Source organism: Pogona vitticeps, chromosome 2, assembly GCF_051106095.1.
Source record: "Pogona vitticeps strain Pit_001003342236 chromosome 2, PviZW2.1, whole genome shotgun sequence".
In the NCBI taxonomy this organism is placed as follows: domain Eukaryota; kingdom Metazoa; phylum Chordata; class Lepidosauria; order Squamata; family Agamidae; genus Pogona; species Pogona vitticeps.
This window is the reverse complement of record NC_135784.1, coordinates 277,539,385-277,563,712: the sequence shown is the minus strand read 5'-3', so window position 1 is coordinate 277,563,712 and position 24,328 is coordinate 277,539,385. Positions and strand designations below refer to the sequence as shown.

The window sequence follows — 24,328 nt, the reverse complement described above, 5'->3', positions numbered from 1 at the left end:
TGTGTGTGTGTGAGAAATCCTGCAGATTCATGCACTTATTGCAGGAGGTAACGGCTGGTGGCGTGCGGGTTTAAAGACTTTGAAACGCTTCACGGCTTTCCCCGTCGCATCGCACTGCAAAGGGCTGGGCTCGATCTTTGGCAGCCGTCGGGCATCTTCGGCGTCCTCTTCCCCCCCTCCCCCTTTCCAGCCATTCCTGTCTGCAGCTTTCCATACCTGCTTCCCTGAAGCACTTTTTGACAACTGCTGCGCCGCCGCCTCCCCAAAACACACTCCCCAACGGAGCGCCCCTCGCCCGTCTACCTTCCCCTACCCCGTTCCCCAGCTAAGAAACGAAAAACACCAACACAGAGAGAGAAAGGTAGGGATAAGGTTTGGGAATAAGGGTGGCCACCGGTCAGGAAATCCACCGCGTTTGCCCCCAAGGTACCCAGATGCGAGGCTCGGGAAGCCTCTCTGCAGACCCCGCGCAAAGTCTCGCCACCCCGAACTCGACGTAACTTGAGCTTTCCCAGGGCTGGGCGCGAGCCGCAGGGGAGTTCGCCGCCTCTCCCCAGCACCGCTCGCCCGCCGGACTGGCTCCCTGGACCCCAGCGGAGCTGGAAGGGAAAAGTTGCTCCACGGGCAGTTTGAACCCAAACAAAGCCGACCGGCGGGGGAGCGCAGCGGAGGCCCGGGCTAGAGACATTTGGATCAAAGTTCCTCCAAGGCGGCAAGCCGGTGCCCTGAGGGAAGCCTCGCCTCCTTACCCACTCCAAGCGAAGCCTGCAGCCGCCGGTCTCGCTTTTCCCTCTCGGCCCGCTTGCTCGCTCTCCAGCCGCACGGAGAAGCTCGGCGTGGTTGCCGTGCAGCTCGCTGGCTGGCTGGAGGTACCGGCAAAGCGGTGCGGGGTGGCTATGTGTGGTGTGGTGTTTTTTTTCCCTCCTCCCTCCTTTTCTTCTCCCGCCTGCCCGCCTCCGCGCTCCGCCTCCGCCTCCTCTTCCCTGAGGTGAAACCGCGAGGCGTGACGGAGAAGCCCGGGGAGGGGCGGGAAAGTGTGGCTGCATGGACTCCCCGGCGCGGCGCGGGCGGGCGGGCGAGCGCACGCTCCCTCCCTCCTCTGCGGCAGTAGCCGAAGCGCTTCGCCAGGGGAGGAGAGTCGCCGGCCGGCGAAGGCGGGCTAGAGAGGGCGGCAGTCCGAAGAAGCGCCGGAGGTGTCAGAGGGGATGCAGACTGGGCAGGCAAGCCCCTTCTGCCCTGCGGGAGGACGAAGGCACACCAAGGTGTGCGAAGCCACCCGGCTGGCACGTAGGCAAAGCAGTTGCCTTGGCAAAAGGAAGCGGGGATGGGAGGTGAGGGTGGAGAGCTGGAATAAATGAAGTCCGTGTCTGTTTCATTCCCAAGGAGCGGCGGGGAAATCCCTCGGACTTGGGCAAAACGTTTCCAAGTGGGTTGCAGACGTGGACGGGTCTCTGGTCGCCGAGCATCTGATATCCCGAACCCATGAGGACTAGAACGCAGATGGGGGAACATGTCCGGCGGGCGAGGCACCCACTGCTCTCCTGCCCCGCCCTTGAATTGCGGCACGTTTTCGTGACAAGGAGGCATTCAACAAGTGAGGCTTCAGCTAGACGATCCGGACAGATAGCTGCCTCAGCTCAATGCAGCAAAAGCAACAAAAGGCTCTTGAAAGCAAACATGCTCATAGTATTTCATCAGATGCAATGGGCCAATGCTTGTGCAGCAATAAAATTGTCACAGATCCTAATAGTGGTAGAACTGCAAAGCTTGGAAGGGATCATCAAGTCCAGGCCCTGTCAAGGAGGCACAGTGGAGAATCGAACTCCCAATCTCTGGGTCAGCATCCGGGTCTTGGAGATATTTTAGAAAAGAAGGATGTAGGAGAGGAACATCACAGGGCCCTGATGAACCTCTAAAGATATTTATTAGGAGGATAGTGTTTGTTCTGGATTTAATCAAGGAACTTGACTGGCTGGACTGATCACTCTAAAATGCACAAACTACAGTTCTGCGCATTTTTTCCAATATCTCATAAAGGGTTAATTCAAATAACATACAGTATATCAGTTTTCTTATGAGTTTATCAGAACTGCGTAGTACTGTAGAAGCATCAGTTCTGAACTATGGAGCAAAAGACACAGGCTCCAGAACCCTTACCCTGTGGTCGAAGGAAGAGCACCTCAACCTGTTGTCTCTTCTGTTACCACAAAAATCCATTAAGATTGCACATTGCATTGTCTTTTAGATAAATAATGCCAGGAGCACATTGACCATGGTTGCAGCCCTTTTAAGGGCTGCATTCTTTCAAGCCCTATTGAAATCAGTGCAATTCTGAGTAATCATTCAGGTTGCAAAGCAGGCTTTGGATTGCTTTGCTTGTGCAAGGCAGGAAAACATTAATGGAATTCAAATACTAAAAAGATCCAACAGCCTGCTACATATTTAAGTCCTACTTTGCTGAGCTGGGCCAACGGGCAAGTCAACCTGAATATCTTTTCCTCCTAAGTACTATGTAATGTTCCTACTGATTCATCTTTCTGTCATGATAACCCATATTTGCTCAGAGCAGCAACAAATTAATATCGTTTATCAGGTATCTATGGGACAAATTTAATAAAACCTATCCACATGGTTTGAGCGAAGCAATAACCCAGCCATATGTTTTCCATCATGCCAAGGATTTTAAATCTAATGAGATGCAAGGCACACTCGAAGCAGTCCAGAATAGACACATCTCAACCTTTTCCTTTACCATTTTTTCCATATAAAGAGACAGAGCTGTATGGGTGCGAGTGAGATGAGACATCACCACCAACATGGTCTTGCCAGGCAGAACCTAGATCGCAGAACTGGTCTTCCACACTTCAGTATACCTTTTCCAATTTAAATCAGAGGTTGGAAAAGTTATCTTACAGACCACAACGCGCAGCTCTCAGAAACACCAAACTAGCAGCAACCATGCTGGCTAGAAGATTCTGGGGGTTGTAATCCAAAGAAAGATAATTTTTGCAAGCTGTCCCTTACACATTTTTCTTAGTAAAACAAAAGAAGAAGAAGTACAAAGGCCAGTAATGTTGTAAATATTATGTCTACTTTGGCGGTCACAAGACAAGAAATTAACACAGGCATTGTTATATGCCATCAAGTTGCTTCCATCTTATGTTGACACTATGAATGAATAATCATTAAAAGGACTTGTAAACTAAAAACAATGATTTCCTTTATTGAGTCAATCCATCTCATGTTAGCTCTTCTGCTTTTCTACTACTTTCCACTTTTCTCATAGCATTATTGTCTTTTCTGGTGAGTCTTGTGTTCTCATGACATGTCCAAACTTTCTGATAGTTTCAATTTAATCATTTTAGCTTCTAGTGCTGCCACGATATTTAAATTCCAAGTTGACTTCTCAGCCCATCCACCAAATGAAAAGCAATTTTTTCATTAAACAGAGTCAGTGCAAGCCATTCTGAGACCTCTTTCCCCCTGTGTGACATGATGCTAGGGCTGTGAAACCTCGCTGTCCAAAGGAAAACTGACAAGATGTCTCTGCCATTTCTTGACAGCTAGGCCAAAGAGTCACACTGAGCACAAACCTGATTCTCTTTTGAGAATATTTTTCCTGTCATTCTAGTCATTCACTCATTTTACTGTATTTTTCCATGTATAAGATACTACTTTTTCCTAAAATCATTACACTAAAAATTGAGGGGCGTCTTTTACACGGAAGCAAGCTGAGATAGCTGAGGAGAGAACAAAACTGCACATACCTTGCCTCTGTAAACAGGCTTCCTTCAGTCACCAGGCTTAGCTTCCTATAGTCAGGAGACTTCACTTCTTCCAATCATGAGCCTTATGGAACTGATGTCAGCTGATGCTGTACAAACCAACTGGAACACACCTCCTTGGAGGTGGAGCCTGTAGGCTCAAATGCAACAGGGACTCAAAATGTCCAACCGTTCTGAGCCCAGAGGCTGAATCCCTGTGTGGGTTCGGTACTTTAAGGCTGTAGTTCTTCCCTTTCACCAATAACTTCACCAGACAATGTTTGCATAAATAACTGTGGAACATTTGTTTTCACATTAACAAATAAACCATCGTCATGAACTGACGTAAAGTCTCTGTCTCCTTCCCCCAATGGGGCAGAAAGGGGCTTCCATTCTTCTACAACGAAGGGGTTGCCATAACTGGAATTCCAGGGTCCTGGAAGTTCTGGAGGTGTCCATTCCTTTAATGTCGTGCCCGTCTATACAAACAACAGGGGCACGACCACGCCTCCAAGGAAATCTTCCCACTTGGGGTCCCTCCATGATTCTAAGATTCCCCAGACCTTCTCCACTCCTCCATCTTCCTCATCTCCTGAACTCGCCATTCACTTCTCTTACATCTGTCCTCCGCTACCTTCTCTCTCTCTTCCCTTACGTTCTTTCTCCGCTCTCTAGCTTCAGCTTCCCCCAATAAGATGGTTGGGGGGGAATCACTGGCCTTCTCCTATGATCTGCCTCTTCTCTGGGTATTCTCAATCTTTCCCACTTCTGGGCCCACAGATCTTGCATCCAAATCCATTCCCCTGATGGGGAGGCAATGTTTCTCCCCGTCCTGCCACTTCTCTTTCCCCTACTTCTATCTCCTCCCTCTCTCTGCTCCCTTTTCCTTCCTCTTTCAACTGCTCTTCCCTTACTCCCATCCCCTCATGGGCTAATGCCTCCTGTTCAGCCTCAGGTACTGTAAGGACTCTTCTAGGGCTTCTTCTGGAGTCATATGGAGTCCACATTTCCCTCCATTTTCCGCCTCTGGTAGGAATGGACAGCCCTCCAGTGAGTGGTGACCCCGACTCGCCTCCTGTCTCACAATCCTCAAAGCTAGGTTTTCTTAATTTTTGGTTTAGAAAAGGGGGTGTCTTATAAATGGGGGTGTTATAAACAGAAAAATACGGTATTCTGTTTATAAATGGGGATGTTTATAACCTAATAATGGTACAAATCACTTTATTTCCATTCAATTTGAATTGTGTCCTTCACACAAGGGTGGAATAGGGTGGAATAAAAAATTCTACAAATGTCTGTCTTTCCTATTTTAAGAAATAATGACTAGTTTATTTTGGTGTTAACTACCTTGTCTTTCTTTTTTCATGAATTTTGCATGTGCAGCTTCAGAAACATAGTCCTGCTGTGCTGAAACATAGTCCTTGATACGAGTGTATTTGTGATAGTGCAGCATGTTATAAATATGTAGCAAAACATCATCTGAAACTGAACTCTAAAAAATCCAGACTATTTATTAGGGCAAGCTCTATTAGTAGGTTCCAGATATGTAAGTGACATGCAAGGGGTCTTACAAGCCACATAGTTTGATGACTTTACATTATCCTCATCACTAGTACTAATGTGATAGTTTTGCACCAAGGTCCAACTACATGATATGCTTAGCATGTTTTTAGAAGAGGTGGTCCATCAAGTGGTGAAAGGTATCTTGTTGGGTTCATTAAATATCTGCAGCAGTTCCTCCTTTTTGGTGGGAAATGATAACAGAGTCTCTTCATAAACATTTACATTTTATTGGTATTATCATTAGGAGAATCAACAACTACCTCTATAGGTTCAAATAAATTAACATCTTATAACTGCTCACGTGTTGAAAATGTTAACTTTTGATTTAGTCCCTCTTGATTTATTGTGGGGCTGGCCCAAACCGTTCTCTGTCGCTGGGTTTCCTCGAATGAGCACTCCGGACTGCAAAAATAGTTCCACAGCAAGGGTGTCGTGCCCAATCTCCCCCTGGGCAAGGACTGTTGTGAACAACTCCTGGTTTGATAATCTTCTTTGAGGGATCTTGTCCCTGCAGGAAAACCCAACTGTCCATTCTAAGGGGTCAAGAGCTGTCTCCCCTCACCTCATCTTTGGTGGTTCAGGCAACAGTCCTACTATCAAGTCTGGGAAGACATACAGTAGTTCGCATGCTTTACCGTAAACATCCCCTTCCCCTTTTCTCTCCTTTTCCACTTTATCTTTGTCCCAACTTAGTTTTGTGGGCACCGTGAAGACCCTACTTTTCCCTCCATCTCCTTCTCCTTCTTCCTCCCAGACTGACAGCAGCTCCACTTCCTTCTTTCCCTCCTCCCTCTCTTCCACCAGACAAACCTCTATATTTTCTCATACTTAGTTCCACCTCCTTCTCCCCTTCAAGACTTAACTCCTTGCTTCCTCTAGCCTCTTTTGTCTCCATCTCCATGATTTGAGGGGATGGCTCACTTTTTTCTTTCTCGTCTCCTGTCACAATTCCGTTAACATATCTGTTTGTCACAGCATGGAATTTTTCTCAGTGGCGCATCAGGCATTTAGCATGATGTCTTTACAACTGGTCATTGGCAGGCAAACATAACATGAGCCTAATTTACAAGCCTAATTGGTAAGGTACAGATTCCCTTCCATTGTGGGAGGGAAAATAAGTTGGTTGTGGGAACACTAATTCCCCTTCATGTCTAGTTTGATCTCAATGTTTGGGTTGTTGACTGGGGCTGTTAAGGTAAATGTCAAACTTGTTTCTCCCTCCATGCCCTATTGGCAATATTTCACTCTATAGACGGTACAAGGTAGTGGTACTGTGGCTGCCAGCAGGAGTCTCTGAGAGCCCAGGCTGGCTGCCAGAGCTGCCATTGCTGATGCAGCTGGGCCCCTGCAGTGCAGCTATTTGAACTTGTTAGATTCACTGGATAAACCTGTGCACATATCTGTCTTTCAACACAATGGCTGAAATCCACATAAGTCTAATGATGCCATCAGCTGCAGTAATATTTTTGGAAATTAGACATTGTTGTTTTTTTCCCTGGTAGGTACATTGGTTCCTGCAGAATCATTTTCATTGCAGGGAAACTATTAAGAACCACAGGATGTGGAGTCTTTAATTACCAAATTAAAGACTAGTGGTAGATTCATCCTGGCATCAGCAGTTTTCAGAAATTAAAGACTTCACCTTTGTCCTGTCACCCCCCAAAACCTCCTTCCAGTGAAAGGGATTCCATGGGAGCCTTGAGAACTTCGGGACCCTTGGGAGAGGAACTGAAAATGTTTTATTTCTGGGAGGAAAAAAAACACCACTGCAGCCTTCTGCAGCATAAATTACACTGCTGGATTTCAGCCAATTTTGCAATAAAGATAAAACACTGAAGCAAGGCTGAGATACACATGTGACAAATATATACAATAAAATCCTGTCATATTAATGGCTGGTTCTGCAATGCAGAAGGGTTTGTTGAAAACATGCTGGCCTTACAGAGTGAGGATAGACTCAGTGGTACGAGTAGCACCGTACATTATAGCAGGGATGAATAAAATGTCTTTGTTGCCCCAACAACGGGTAACTTTTGTGGCTTCCGGCATTCCCCATCCCTCCTTTTTCCAGAAAAAAATTAAGTGGATAGTTGCTGCAGGAAGTTTCCAAGAGTGGTAATTTTTTTTCTTTTCTTTCTTTCTTTCTTTCTTTCTTTCTTTTCTTTTCTTTTCTTTCTTTTCTATCTTTTTCTTTTTTTGGTAGCTTGTTAGGGTGTCCTTCCTGTGCTATGAAGAGGGTTTAGCAATTTTTATGGTTTCTGTGTCCCCCTAGAAATTAATGGGGCACAAAATGGGCTCCTATACCCATCAAAGTTGTCCTCGTTGGTATTATATGAAAACCCTGTTTTGACATTATAACAATGGCACTGTGGTAGAAGCAGAATTCTTCCTGTAGTAGCTTTTGTGAGGTTGTCTCAGCTTAACCCAGTTTAACATTGATGAAGTATAAACAATAGCTGTGAAACGTTGTAAAGCTTTGTCCGCAACTAAAGTGCTCAATAAGTGTGAAGGTAGGAAGAGTACAAGGAACAAAGGCAGCTGTCTTCTACTGAATCAGACCTTCTGTTAATCTTTAATCTAGTATACTCTGGATATATTGAACTACAAATACTATCACCCCAGCAAGTATGCTATCTGGGGATGATCATATTTGTTGTCCAAAACATCCAGAGAACATCAGATTGTGGAAAGCTAGTCTGAACTGAATAACCACCACTTTTCAGCCCATCTTCCCAGTGTACTATTTAAATGCTAGGTGGTAAACATGTAATTCATAAGGTCAGGGTAACAAAAATGTTAGTGATGGATCTTACATATCGCTGGATGCTAGTTGTACCAGCTAGTTGTGCTTTGTAAGGGATAAACTAAACAACAGTGCAAGGAGTGGGGGACATACCGGTAAGAGGCCATGAAGCTTTTTTTGGCTAAGCCAGTTTGGCAATTCGTTTAGAAGACAGGAAATATAGCCATGCGCCAGTCATAAACTTACGTTCCCTTTCCAAAAATACTTGGGCTTATGCATACATTATGTCCCAAGTGACAGTTCAGTACACAAGAAAATAATCTTATTAAAAATTTTAAAATACATGGGGGCAGAGAGAGACTGCAGACTCTAGATGTCTGAGACTTTTTATATACTCTGTAAAGCGATTAGGGAAGTTGTTCAAAGAAGACTCCCAGTGAGTCATACATATAAATCCAAGTGACTGAAATTCCCTTTCTGGTGTGTGGAAGGCAGACAGCAGTATTTTCAAGCACATAGGAGATCAACATGTGCTAGTTTATATTTGTGCTGGGATTATGTGTACAAAAGAGAGACGTGAAGCTCTGTGTGAAATCACAACTACAGAATTTGTGTGAGAGATATAGCATGTTCCCCCACCCACCCCATCCCCATTTCATAACATGTACTCCAATTAATTCTACGCTCCCATCATATTTTTAATACATCTGGAAATGTCCATTCTCAAATAATACTTGCAAATCACATTTTAAAATGTTCACTGGACCTTTTCCAATATAATTTGTCATGTCATTGATTTTAATGCAGAAACGGGGGCTTCATAATACATTAAAATGTTTCAAATTATTTTCTTGTTCAGCAAATATCCTCTGAACGTGTTTGTCTTGAACAAGTCTCTCTCCTGCACTTTGCCACTTTCTTTCAATTAGTATTCCTTCGAAATCTCACCCTCTTAGTGTATATAAACAAATGATTCTTTCCCTGAAAGGAAATGACATATATTTTAGACATTAGTAGAATGTAGAGAGTCAGGAGAACTGGCAATCTGCAACTGAGAAAAATGGAATCACAGTAGAGAAGCAAGGACTGAAGCCCCATAGATATTTTAGATGGCAGTAAACTCCTCCACCAAATTAACATTCTGTTGCTATACGAACCACCAAAAAGACTTTTAAATACCTCTTTCTAGGGATCAGTTCAGTGGTCCCTGGGGAAGTATCTATAGTAAGGACAGAGAACATATAGCAGATTTCCTCTTCCAAGACCAGAGAGAGAGAGAGAGAGAGAGAGAGAGAGAGAGCTCTACTCCCAGTGGAGAAGATCAGATCTCTGATCTCCTCTCATTTCGTGGAATCAGAACCTGACAATAGAGAAGAGAAGGTGAGGATTTACTGGTAGATGGAGGAGTGGCTGTGGATCAACAAAAACCACTGCCCTCCCAGACCATGGACCCATCCGTGGGAGAAGATGAATGGTAACAGCCATTTAACCCTGCAACATCTTAAAAGCCATAAAGTTTTATTTGGCATAAGCTTTTGCAAGCTTTTGCAAGAGGGACGTGGTGGCGCTATGGGCTAAACCGCAGAAGCCTGTGCTGCAGGGTCAGAAGACCAGCAGTCGTAAGATCGAATCCACGCGACGGAGTGAGCTCCCGTCGCTTGTCCCAGCTCCCGCCAACCTAGCGGTTCGAAAGCATGGATTTGCAAGTAGATCAATAGGGACCACCTCGGTGGGAAGGTAACAGCGTTCCGTGTCTAAGTCTCACTGGCCATGTGACCACGGAAGATTGTCTTCGGACAAAACGCTGGCTCTGTGGCTTGGAAATGGGGATGAGCACCATCCCCTAGAGTCGAACACGATTGGACAAAAAAAAATTGTCAAGGGGAACCTTTACCTCTACCTTTGCAAGCTACAACCTATTCCATCTGATGCAAACATAAAAATAACTTGTTCCTTTCTCACTGTTATCAAAGTGAGGGGATTTTATCTCATTTAAAAAGAAAAAAAGAGTACACAAAGGTCCGCTTCATTTCTGTACTGCCAGCAAAAGCCTGGTAGGACCTAGGATAGATCAGATCCTTTAGTATTGGCGTGTCGTGTTAGCATAGATTAGTTTCCTCCTTAATTTATTGCACGCAGGTAGCCATCAGATATTGAAGGCTGGATATGTTGAAAATTCTGTTCTTAGCATTTTATATCATGTTTTAGTTTACATGTAAGATCATAGCAGAAATCTTTATGGTTTATTTCACTTGTTTTTGTTTCATAGTTCCGTATACCAAAGTTAACTGAAACTGAATTATTTTTTATTATGCAAGTGTGGCTTTCCTGTCTAAATTGCATAATTTCAATCAATTGTTATAGTGAAGGAAGTTAATTTAACTGTTGTCACTGGGAAATAGATTTGAACACATTTTTGTTGGGAATGCCCTTAGGGAACTTTCATGTAACAAAAACTGAATGCACATAAAAATATAAAAAGATGCAAAATGAGACCATAATAAGTAGCAAAGTGAAGTGCCCAGTCCAAACCTCAAATCTGCTGTTATTTGCTAAGTGTGACTTACTCTGAAGCAATGGTGCAAGACATAGAATGGGCCCACACCTTGAGAAAGTTACTTTCTCAGACTACAGATTCCGGAATCCACCAGCTGTAACGCGCTCTACGTGGGGCTTCCTTTGAAGCTGATGTGGAAACTTCAAGTGGTGCAGAGTGCGGTGGCCAGACTCCTTACTGGAGTGAGAAAATACCAGCATATCTCTCCTACTCTGGCCATGCTGCACTGGCTGCCCATCCGTTTCCGCATTGACTTCAAAGTGTTAATGCTTACGTATAAAGCCCTAAACGGTTTAGGACCTCGATACTTGGTGGAACACTTACTCCCAACTAGTTCTACCCGTGTCACCCGTGCGAGCCAAGAGGTGAGGCTGAGGAGCCTGACACCAAGGGAGGCCCGGAAAGAAAGAACTAGAAACCGTGCCTTCTCAGCGGTGGCTCCTCGTCTCTGGAATAACCTACCTCCGGAGATTCGCGCTGCACCCTCGCTGGGTACTTTTAAGAACCAACTAAAAACATGGATGTTTAGGCAGGCCTTCCCTTCCAGTTAATTCCTGTCCTCTTTCCTTTTTTTCCCTCTCTTTATTTGATTTATTTTTATTTTTCCCATCTTATAGAATCATCTAATTAATTAATTGTTATACATTTTTTAGAACTTGTTATCATTTGTTGTAAGCCGCCTAGAGTGGTCGAAATGACTAGATAGGCAGGGTATAAATACAATAAATAAAAAATAAATAAAACAAATAAAGCTACTATAGCCAGTGTCCATGCTAGCTGTGAAATTCTAGGAGCTGTGGTCCAAAAATGTAAATATGTCAGTGTTCTGATAGTGCAGAGGTTGTGCTAGTGCAGGGAAGCAGAAATTGCCAAAAGCAGGAAATTTTGGAGGAATGGTCACAAATCCCTCCCCCCCCTTCCTAAATGTTGCCAAAATGTACCTGAACCTCTTTGGTATCCAGATATTCTTGCCTGATGAGCAATTGAATAGCAGCCATCTGAATAGAATATGAATTACATTTTGAGAAACAAACAGGTCTAGAAAGGAAAGATAGGTCGAATAATAGTAATTTAGGACAAATGCTGTGTGTGACATTTTTTAAAAGTACATTTTTGCTCACATTGTAGCAGATGCACTTATACACACATATACTGTATGTGTTTCACACACACACACAAAATTTTAAACAGAAAATTGGGGAAGTGAAGGCAACAGCAGCTATGTAGTTGTGCATATCAAGACACTTAAAGAGCGCAAAGAGGCAATCCAAAATTAATCACCCTTATTGGCATTTGGAGAAAATAGTTCTTAGTGTAGTTCAGGCATGGAAGAACAGCTGGTAGACTCGAGCAATGAATAAACACTCAATACACCACCACAATGGGGAAATGATCCTTTTAGTAATTAGTAAGGGACTGCAAAACTGGGAATGAAACTGCTGCTAAAACATCAGCTCAAAAGGATTTTCTTATACATTAAGTCTCCTTTTTTTTCTTTTAAAAACTAGGAGGTTTGGGAGGGAAATGTAGAAATAGCATAATGTATTTCAAAGTTAAAAATAATTCAAAACTCCTAGATGTAAATCTTTTCTTAACTACAATAGTTTTTTTCTGCATCTAATGTGCCTCAGTCTTAAGTCTTATATACTTGTTTTCAAATATCTGCAGAGTCAGCCTGATGTCAAAGAGTGAAATTAAGATAGAAGCCCAGCAGGGAGGGGCAGAAGACATATAATCCATTTTCTGGTTTAATGGGCCATCTTCTCCTTATGAGCAATCCAATGAGAAAGAGACATTTGCCATAATTGTAACAATACTAAAGGGGGGGGGGAATGGGTAACAATCCAAAACTAAATTCTATGGCCAAGACTCAGTACTGTTCTTATGTTGTTGATATTGTTGTGACCTATATACTGCCTCATAGTGCTAGAGCACTCTCTGGGCAGTTTACAAAATACAGTGGTACCTCGGTTTACAAATTTAATGCATTCTCCGGGACATTTCATATTGTGAAAAATTTGTAAACTGAAACGTAGTTTCCCATAGGAATGCATTGAAAACCAGTTAATCGGTTCCAGAGGTCAGAAAAAGTTTTTTAAAAGTCTGTTCAAAGCTCTTTATAAAGTTCACTATAAAGGCATAAATACTGTACAGGGACACAATTAATCAAGCAATAACATTTCAAACATCAAACTTCAACTTTTAAAACATCACACATCAACTTTTAAAACATGGCAAACTGGGGAAACTTGCTTTGTATTTTGAAAAAAAAAAATGTAAACCGAGGCATTATTTTCAATGGATTTTCATTCGTAAATTGAAAATTACATTAACCGAGGCATTCGTAAACTGAGGTACCACTGTAATTATGCAAGGGACACTTTTCCCTTCAGCAAGCTGGGTACTCATTTTACTAATCTTGGAAGGATAGAATCCTGAGTCAACCCTGAGCTAGCTTTTGGTAAAGGAAGTAAACTGGATGCCCATGCCTATTCTGTTAGGAAGTGCATCCTCAGTGAATAACGTCTCTGTTTCCAGCAGAAAAACTCCTCTTCACCTCAGTTTATTAGTGAATAGGTAATCAAAAACCAGACACAGCAATGCTGGCCATAAAACCAGACTGAGACAATATGTTTAGGCCAAATGTGCAAACTTTCGAGATCACTGATGCTCCCTATACTTGCCCATCCAATCCCACTTACACTTGTATCATTTTGTTTGATGCAGAGATTAATGAAAGAAAGTGACTGAGCCAAGATCATCCAGCTAATTACAAAAACTTTGATCTGGGGAGGGGAGGGGATCATTTTATAAGAAAAGCCACAAATGTGGACATTCTGAAAGCACTATTCAGATCATTCCTCTGAAATACCTTATTTTTGCCTAGCGAGATATTATAGAAAACATAAGGCACAGGCATTTTAGGGAGTTGCTAAATGCTATGCCTTTTTTAAAATCCCATTTTTATCTCAGTGCTGTGTCTCATGGTGGCTACCTTGTTACAGTCTTGTGCAAAATTGTGACCAGGTATTTATACTTAAACTACCGTAATTATGTCTAATTGTGATGCATATTAGAATATTCAATATGCAAGTTCCAATTAGAATATCGCAAATTAATGGAAATGTAATGTAAATATCCTTTTTGTGGAGAATATTTTCCTTTTTTGTGATGAAACAGTAACCATCTTAAGGCCACCCATCTATGCAAGTACTTTTATTTTTATTTAACTTACAATTTAGTTCTATAGTAAAATTACTGAGAGTTGGAAACCCTTGCTTTTCTACTAAATATTATAAATAGTCCTCTTAGAAGATGTCATATACATTCATCATTTGTGGTGTAAATGGTTTTTAAACAGCAAAAGAAAATGTCCCCTCCCCCATTCCTAGCAACAGCATGGTAGTAACATTACTTTTTCGATCCTATTTCTCACTATCTGTAATCAACTAAAAGATAAAGCTTGTGATCAATGTTTATTATCTTCTTGGCTTGTATGCATGTTTAACCTTGATAATGTATGGTGGTTTTGGATTTAACTGGGAAATACTGATTTGGGTCATTATTTGTACTATTTTTCCCTCACATAAAGGCAGATGTTTATTGAAACATAAACTTACAGGTATGTGCATGTAGAAATCCCTCACTCAGCAGGGGTGGAGACCTTAGATACAATTTGTCTCCTATTTATCATCCTGCCCTTTCATCTGTACCCAGAAAGATCAGGACTACACCCACCAGAAACACCTCTGTTAAGGACTGTTTACTGCCCATGATAATGGGTGGAGAAGGACTGCAGAAGTGGGATTTTCACTCACCGCCAGTTCTTTGTCCATCTAATGAGCCTATGCAGACCAGGAGGAAGTGAAACCAACGTGGATGATATATCAGGGGTCTCCTACCAACTCTCTTCAGACTGAAGAAGCTACTTGGATGAGTAGCAAAATGTTTCAACATAATAAGAAAGAGGCCCAGTTGCCATGACTCACCTGGATGACTGAGAATCTTCACAGATATAAATTTACAGAATATTAAAAATCCAGATTTTAGTCTTTATTTGTTTGTTTGTCACCACCAGGAACTTGTGGTCCACAAAAATAAGCACAGAGTGAGGTGAACACAAGCCTTTGAACACAAGCCAATCCTGTAAATTGCATAAAGTGAATATATTTCCAGAGAGTTTAGACCAAAGTTGTCAACAAACAGGCTTGGAAACAGAGATTAGATTCAGAGGATTCTGGGTGGAAATATTGTATTCCACCATTTCAATTGCTCTCAGATGGAGAACCTCTAGCACTATCAGTCAAAAGAATGAGAAAATATCCCTTCTTTCTCTCTTGATTTCCAATGGAAAGAAAAATGACAGAAGATACAGTGGAAAAACACAGGAAGGTTACAACTAGAAGACAACATCATCTAGACACACCCGCCTGCCAAAAAATACCATAAATAAGACAGGGTGATTAGGACAAAAATGTCATTTGGAAACATCCTTGCACAAGAGCTGCTACAGTTGTTCATAATACTGCTGTAATAAGGAGTTCCATACAAATCTCAGATCCCTAGTTCTTGGAATGGCTGTTCAGACCCAGAGCCCGGAATAACCATCATATAGGAATATAATTTGCCTGTTAGAGATTCTTTTGGGGGATAAGAAGAAGGGGCAATGTTCTCCTTTTAAAAAATAACACAACTGTCAAAATTGCTGTTAACGATGGGGTTAGCAATGCATTGTGGATTTTAAGTGCTAATGATCACTTATAAAGCCCTAAACGGTTTGGGACCTCAATATTTGGCAGATCGTCTTCTCCCACCCAGATCTACCCGAATCACCCGACATAGCCAGCAGGGGCAGCTGAGGGGTCTGACGCCGAGAGAAGCCCGGAAGGAAAAAACAAGAAACCGGGCCTTCTCGGCGGTGGCTCCTCGGCTGTGGAATGCCCTCCCAACAGAAATTCGGCTGGCACCCTCGCTGGGTGTTTTTAAAAGCCAGTTAAAAACTTGGTTATTCAAGAAGGCCTTCCCTCCAGTCAATTAAGTCTTTCTCTCTTTTTTTTTTCTTTGCTATTCCATCTTGGTAATCCTCTCTTTAAATTAATTGTTTTAAATTGAAATTTGTAATTTTATGATTTTATATATTTTTATACTGTTTTGTTTTATTTTGTAAGCCGCCCCGAGTAGACATGGTCTAGAGGGGCGGGGTAAAAATCAAATAGATAGATAAATAAATAAATAAATAAATAAATAAATAAATAAATAAATAAATAAATAAATAAATAAAATTAATACAGTGGTGCCTCGCTTAGCGAGCGCACCGTATAACGACGAATCCGTATAGCAATCCCCTTTTTCGGGATCGCTATACGGAGCACCCAATCGCCACACCTCGCATTGCGACGATTGGGGAGTCCGGCCGCCATTTTGGAGCAGCGTTCGGCGGCTCCAAAATGGGCGCCGGATGACCCGAAATGGCCCCGCGCGGTGTTTTTGCGCCCTCGGCAAGGGAGGGGAGGGCGCGAAAACGCAGCACGGGGCCATTTCGGGTCCGTTTTGAAGCCGCAAAACAGCTGTTTTGTGGCTTCAAAACGGCCGCGGATGACTCGAAATGGCCCCGTGCTGCGTTTTCGCGCCCTCCCCTCGCTTGCCAAGGGCGCGAAAACGCGGCGCGGGGCCATTTCGGGTCCGTTTTGAAGCCGCAAAATAGCTGTTTTGCGGCTTCAAAACGGCCGCGGGCAACCCGAAATGGCCCCGTGCGGCGTTTTCGCGCCCTCGGCAAGCGAGGGGAGGGCGCGAAAATGGCTGCCCGGGGCCAGGAAACTTCTCTAAGTGGGAAGTTTAGGGCCGATTTGGAACGCATTAAATGAAGTTTAATGCGTTCCAATGGCTTTTTACTTCCCGCTTAGCGAAGATTTCACATAGCGAAGGTTAATCCGGAACGGATTAACCTCGCTATACGGGGCACCACTGTAATTTCTTATCAGGGAGCTGGGCTGGGTGAGTCCTGTCTCTTATCTTAATTACACCAGGTTGGAGGGATGGATCCCACAACACAGGACCACGGTTGCTTCCAATTCCAAAATAAAGTACAGCACAGAACTACATGACAAAGAAAGGATGATTGACACCTAGATACATTTCCTACAGTGGCTCAAGTGTGGCTCAAATGTTGCACCCCTTGAGTATGGCTGGCAGACCCAACAAAATTTAAATAATTATCAACGTTAAATGTCTCTGTGAGATGTTAAAGCGGTTCCTTCATGGAAGGGACGCTTATTCTTTACATATATATTAGCAGATCTAGTCTTAATTAATCTATCCCCCAATTCATCTGGGACAGAAGCATCAGGAATAGCTGACTACTGCCCCATGTGGTGAGCTGTGTAACTGTAGTTTCTCAGGGAAGAACTTTCCAGATCTTTCCATGGCACTATCTATCCAGCATGGCCATTGGTTCTTTTTGTTGAGGAAGTTCGGTAAAAGATTACGTTTTGCAGCTGAGTAAGGAGGTATCCTTGAGCTTGCGTTAGTTGGGTCTTTTCTCAGCCCTGACTCCTGGTTCATTTATCAGTCATTTTCTCTTGGTTTACTCTTTGATATGGAGTGCTCTCTGGTCCTCTGTTCCAGTTTGCCCTTGGATCCTAGCTGCCAGTTCCCACAGCCCAAAACCCTGCTCTGACAAGAAACTATGCTTTTGTTCCAATAGCACAGTCCTAATAAATTATGATCTTTGCCCCTAACGGTTTAAGAACCAAGTTCTTAAATGATGAAAAAGTTGGCTTTAGTACTTAGATACTGAAGCTGCTTTCAGAAGGAATTCTGATGAGCATACTGAGTTTTGGAGTGGAATATGATGCCTGGAAAGCAGCCAGCATTATGTCATTATTAAAGATGGCTCTAGCAATACAAGTAGGAGAGGGGTTTTTTTGGTTTCTTTTTAATTTAAGTAATTGGAAAATCACCGAAGTTATTTTAAGAGATGTACAATATCACTATGAAAGGTCATACATTATTTAAAAGACACAGCACTACAGGAACAAGCATGGGAAGGAAATAAACATGGTGTTCTTTATCCCTTCAGCCATCCCTTCATGTTTTCATTATACACAGATTGTATATAGCTAGACAATCATACTGCAGCATTTTTGCAAATACAATTAATAATATGAAAAAGAAGTCTTGCCTTATCCAACTATTGCTTCCTGTAACAATATTGTTATTGTTTTTGTAGAACAGGAAAGGTTCTAGGAATGCAAAGGAATAGCAGAAAAGTGATTTTAAAAGTTACTATTGATCTACAGCCTGACAATGGGTAGCAAAATGCCCCCCACATCATGTGTATCTGTGTATGTAGGGGACTCTGTGTATCCATAATGAGCTTACCCACCACGACACCCAAACTCACTGCATGCTTTGGTGGAAAACCTAGACAAGGTGTGTTTGTTTCTCGAAGTCTTTGTTGACTTTCAGTTACAGAACCAGACAATAACTTGTTTGTTGTTCACATTTGTACGCTCCCAATAAATTCTGACTCTTCTGTCATGTCTATTATTTATTTTATTTTATTTATTTATTTAATTTATACCCCGCCTATCTGGCCCACCGGACCACTCTAGGCGGCTTCCAAATATAAAATCCAATAATAAAACATAGACAAATACATAATAATCAAACAAGAACAGCAGTAAAGATAAAAAGGAAAAGTAAGGAAAAAAATCAAGAGTTGGTTGGAGGGAAGGCCTGAATAAACAGCCATGTTTTTAATTGGGTTTTATGCACAACAATAATCATTATTCCTTTTACTGATGTGCGTTTAAATTTCTTTCCTTAGGAAGACTCTTGAACTGGCCTCTGAAGGTCATTGTGGATAGATGAGTGAGAACAACCTGACACCTAACTCACAAAAGAGTAATTCACTGCCATAAACGTGGCAACCAAACTTCTGAGTGGGGTTAGAAAATACCAACATATCTTCCCCACCTTCGCCGCCTTACACTGGTTACCTGTTCACTTCCATTCCAGCTTCAAGGTGATGGTAGTGACTTATAAGGCCCTCACTATCTTGAGCGCCTCCTTCCAGTTAGGTCTGCCCATCCAGTAAAATCATCACAGGCAGGGGTGCTGAGAGTTCTGACCCTAAGACAGGCCTGGAAAAGAACCACCAGAAATAGGGCCCTCTCAGCAGTAGCTCTGCAACTGTGGAATACCCTCCTGCCCAAAGCTCACTTGGCCCCTCCTCACTAAGGTAAAGGTAAAGGTTGTCCTTGACATTTAGTCCAGTTGTGTCCGACTCTAGAGGGCGGTGCTCATCCCCGTTTCCAAGTCATAGAGCCAGCATTTGTCCAAAGACAGTTTCCGTGGTCATGTGGCCAGTGCGACTAGACACAGAACACCGATACCTTCCCACCGAGGTGGTACCTATTTATTTACTTGTATTTACATGCTTTCGAACTGCTAGGTCGGCAGGAGCTGGAACAAGCAACGGGGACTCACTCTGTCGTGTGGATTCGATGTTATGACTGCTTGGCCTTCTGATCTTGCAGCACAGAGACTTATGCGGTTGAGCCTACAGCGCCACCACGTCCCTAGCTGGCCTCCTCACTAGGCACTTTTTAAAAACTACTAAAAACCTGGTTATTTTATTCTTACTGTCTAGTTGTTGTAAACCACCCAGAGTGGCCTTGTCTGCCAGATGGGTGGTATAGAAATAATATAAATGAAATAAAATAAAACAAACAACAGAACAAAGGATCAAAAAGCAACTACAGTAAATTAAATTAATCAATAAAAGAAATTAAAAACTAATAAACATTAAATATTAAAAACATTAAAAACAGGCAGTGGTGACAGGCATAGTCGGCAGCTATTAGACAGAGTAGATTGAAAAGCCTGCTTGAACAGAAAAGTTTTCAAAGATCTTGAAATGGTACTAAGGGAAATGGAATGGTACCAAGGAAGGGGCCAGGTGAATTTCGGATGAAAGTTCATTCTACAATTGGGAAGCAACCATAGAAAAGGCCTGGGTTCTTGTTCTTTCCTTCTGGGCTTCCCTGGGGATTGGCAACCTCAAATATCTGGTAAGAGAAGCATGGGCAGGATGGGCAGTTCCACTTGGAAGGAGACTATCAGCCATGTACTGAGGTCTCAGAGCATTAAGTACAATTTCCAGAAATCCTGGCCAGTTCAAGTAGTGGCAAAGGCTTTGGGGAATTTTAGTCCAAGAACATCTGAGGACCCAAGGATGGGAACCACTGAACTACGGAGTTCCTAATGCGTAGCTCATTGCAGTGTTCTAGCATTGTATTGCTGCTTCTTTGAGAAGTGAGATATGTAATTGAAATTTCAAGCATGTTATTCTGAGCCAGACAGACAGAAAATGCAACTGAATCTTAATTCTATTACACTCATTCTTTGATGCTCCTTTTAAAAAATTATTGGCAACGAAAATAAAAGGCGGTGGATGATGTATGTAAATAGCTCACGTTCACATTCAGAAGGGGAAATTAGATTCTCAGAGCCATTTCACAAGCTACTCAAGTGCCTGGCAATTGAAAAAATATATAATTCCACAACTCCTTCCCACTAACACTTCTGTGTACATTGTATATCCCTGTTATTTCCTGCTATGAATGCTGAAATTAGAATTCTATGTTATAAAATAATCTACTCTGTGACATTAAAGGAGGTTTCCTTAGCATATCAGGTATTGTACTCTTTTTCATATTCCTAGCTATTTCCTTTCTCCTTTGGAAATTGGTAACACGTTTCACTATTTTATATATTAATCTTTTCAGCAATAATCAGCTAAACATTTTCAGAGAGCTTAGAATCTGGATGGATTTATCTTAATCACATATGATAAATATGCTAAGCTAAGCTAACCGTTCTACAAGATGAAGAAATATGTCTTTTTTTAGCAGAAGAAGTCAGATCTATTGGAAAATTTATTTTCTATTTTTGGCATTGCTTTAACATTCTTAACTTTCCCCCCCAAAATCAATAGAAGTTTTAAAAGCTTAAAGTTGGCCATCCTTTTATAACACTGACATTAGAATGAAAGATATGTCAGCTATCAAAAATGTTGGGACTGAATCAAATATAATATATCAACATCACATCAGTTGGATGTCTTAGAAACTCTTTAAAATTGTTTATTTTTAATTCTTTTTAAAATTTAGCAACAGACATTTAAGGCAATGGTTCTCAAATAGGAGTACAAGTGTACAGAGAGGTCTAGATGGGATTCAGGGTTTTCATAGCTATTGTTAAAAGATTCTCCCACAAACTCTGTGTCCACTTGTAAGTATGATGTGCCATTTTCTATGGCAGATATCCCATTTGGCATGATAATAATGAGCACTAATCTCCCATTTCCTCTGTCCACCTGTTTACCATAAATGATAAATATAATAACAGAATGTTTGTAAACACATACCGGTATATGGTTTTGTTGGAGGAAAAGTGGTGTGTGTGTTTTTTCCTTTCTATCATGGGGAGACTTAGGTTCTTTGCTACAGCAATTGGTAAGGCATATGATACAGAAAATTTAATACTTTAAGGGACTCTTCCCCAATAACTGTATTTGCAAAGATGGCTGTAACTTCCACTATGTATATATTAAATAAGTAGAAGGCAGTAAATAAAGAAAGCTAGAATCCAGCCCACAACTACCATTTGGTCTGGCTGTGCAATATTACTGTGCTATATTTTTACAAGCTTCAGTACTTTGGCAAATGCTTTGTGCTTGTCATGGAGAAAATATTTGTTACATAAAATGATATTCGTTGTGCAATTCAGGGTTATTTCAAATCCACATGCACTTGTTACCTGTGCTGAAGACAGGGCGTTCAATTAATGAGGGCATAGTGCCATCCACACATACTGAGGTGAGCTTCACAAGCCAAAATGCCCAGCTACAAAACACAAATCTCCAATTGACTGATGGCAAAATTTCCAGCCAGGAAAGCCCATCAACCATCTGTTCACTTTAAATCAGCCAATAGTCTAAAGAATGTCCTGTCACTCATCAATTTATTGTCTAGAACACAATCCATAGTGAGCAAGCTCAATGCAAATGAATGACAGCATGCTCAAAGAGCTGGCATTACTCTGGCATTGTCACAGCTGGTATTCACTTGCACAAAATTGCCCAACAGACTTCACTGCAAATAAGTTAAAATAATGAGAGCATTTTCTTTTTTGGTCAAATCTGTTGTCAGCATCATGCACTAGATAAGTGTGTAGAAAATATGTGCACAGGCTTTCGAAGTGGTAGCTATGTTAGACTGTGCAAACATATCAACAAGAAATAAAATATATAAGAAAAGATAGATAGATACCTTTTTAATAAATCTTTTATATATATTTAATACAGTGGTGCCCCAATTGATGACGATAATCCGTTCCAGGAAAATCACTGTTAAGCGAAATCGTCGTCAAGCGAAAAAAACCCTCATTGGAATGCATTGAAAACCGGTCAGTGCGTTCCAATGGGGAAATATCTCATCGTCCAGCGAAGATTGCCCATAGAGCAATGGTCCCCAACCTTGGGCCTTCAGATGTTCTTGGACTACAATTCCCAGAAGCCTTCACCACCACCTCTGCTGACCAGGATTTCTGGGAGTGAAGTCCAAGAACATCCGGAGGCCCAAGGTTGGGGACCACTGCCATAGAGAACTGCCGATCAGCTGTTAAAAATTGCTGTCTTCCAAAGCAGGGGTCCAGAAAGCAGCCATTTTGCAAAGGGAGAGAAGCCATTTTGCGGAGGGAAGCCATTTTGCAGAACCAGAAAAATCATCTTATCGAGCGAACAAAGCAGGCTCCTAATCAACGTAATGCGAAAAAACCCCATTGGAACCATCATTTTGCGATCGCAATAGCGATTGTAAAAAAGTCATCGTTAAGCGATTTCAACGTCATGCGGGGTAAACCTCTAACGGCACCACTATATATATCTATATCTATCTTAGATAGATAGATAGATAGATAGATAGATAGATAGATAGATAGATAGATAGATAGATAGATAGATAGATAGATAGATAGATAGATAGATAGATAGATAGACAGACAGACAGATAGATAGATAGATAGATAGATAGATAGATAGATAGATAGATAGATAGATAGATAGATAGATAGATAGATAGATAGATAGATAGATAGATAGATAGATAGATAGATAGATAGATAGATAGATAGATAGATAGATAGATAGATAGATGTTTGTTTGCTGTTGATCTTCTTACTCTAGTATACCTCATTGGTTTATGTCTTGATATTAAATTGGACATGGAGGAAGGTGTTTGAAAATCCTCCACAGATGTAAAGAATTCCTCAGTGGATAGAAAGAATTTCATTAACATATGATTTCCATGAATTCCATCTAGAGTAGCAGTTTGGGTGTTAAATTTAATCCAGACAAAAAGGGATTAGCCAGTATACAGCATTTAACATCCTAATGGTGGGACAGTAAGGAGAACAGCAAGCTATTTTAATCTATGTAAGAGATAGAGAGGTAGGCAGACTAACTTGGGCCACTAAATAACACCTGGGCCTGGGGCCTCCTGAGCCAGGAACTTCTGCCAATACTGTAATCCTTTACTCCTTCACCCAAAGGAACAGATCCTCTCTGCACCAGGCCTGCCCTAGAGAGCAGCCATCAAGCCTAGAAAGAATTATGAGAGCAAAGATGGAATGCCAAACTGTCTCTAGCTTTCTGGTCTAAGGCATTTCATGCCACAGGAAAGGGTTAAACCTAGAAGGCCTGATCAGGCTTGATCAGGAGATCAATAGATCTGAGTTCTTTTCCACACCTTTATTTATATGGGGTGTGCTGGAATGCTGCACTTTTTATATGCTTGAATAAGCCATCATCTGCCAAGGTCCATTTAATGGTCATATTTCAGCTGGACTTTCAGGGAATTGCTCTACTTCCCCAGGTCTCCGGGCAAGGAGAAAAATGTAGGAACAACTATTTCTTGAGCAAGATAAAGTTTCGGTTTATTGGGTGTGATGTCTTTAATATCTGGTTCCAGGACTCACTGGCTCAGGGCAACGGTATCATCATAGTTTGTCTTACTCTCTCTGACACACATGCATTATTTTTCCATTGCTGCGTACAAGGACCCACCTACTGGGACATCAGAAGAATTTACCAGATTGTGGCTCTGAAATTGCAAGGATTGGGAAGCTGCTGACCCGGCAACCGTGTCACGAAGTCATACTCATGGTCAAGAACGGACAGAACAGGCTTTTGAAAGCTGGGGTAGAGGTATTAATACTCCAGTGGCAGGAAACATACCTTCCTGGTTATACGGTAGTTTTCTCCCCTTCGAATCCAAATAAAGTACACAGAAAAATAGACTACAGAATCATCCTCATTCCCTTCCTATGTTGCCGCCATGTTTTAGAGGCAAGAGTGTAATTATTAGTCTTCTTTCCAATTGCAGTGCAAGATAACCTCTCTGTTGAATTGCCCCCTAGATAGGACAAGCTTTTTACGCAGCTGGTGAAACAGAAACTCCTGCGCTGAGTCTTATTTGTCAAGACTACAGATTTAAAAAGTATTTCACTGTGCACCATTTAATTAAGTTTCAACAATATTATTTGCACATTCAGTGCTGAATACAGGTCGATTTGCTTCTAGGTCAGGCAAGTGGAACTGATTATCAGACAGGTAATCACAAGAGAAAGACAGCAGTG

General features: G+C 41.9%; 1 protein-coding gene across 3 annotated transcripts in view; it reads right to left on the bottom strand.

The window, feature by feature from the left end:
* SV2C (synaptic vesicle glycoprotein 2C) overlaps positions 1-887 on the bottom strand; it is a 113,248-nt gene extending 112,361 nt beyond the window's left edge. For all 3 annotated transcript variants that reach the window (XM_020804019.3, XM_072992665.2, XM_072992666.2), the window contains exon 1: positions 750-887. The gene's annotated coding sequence lies outside the window, so the exon portion shown is untranslated. The remainder of the gene's footprint in view (positions 1-749) is intronic.
* Positions 888-24,328: the final 23,441 nt, after the last annotated feature.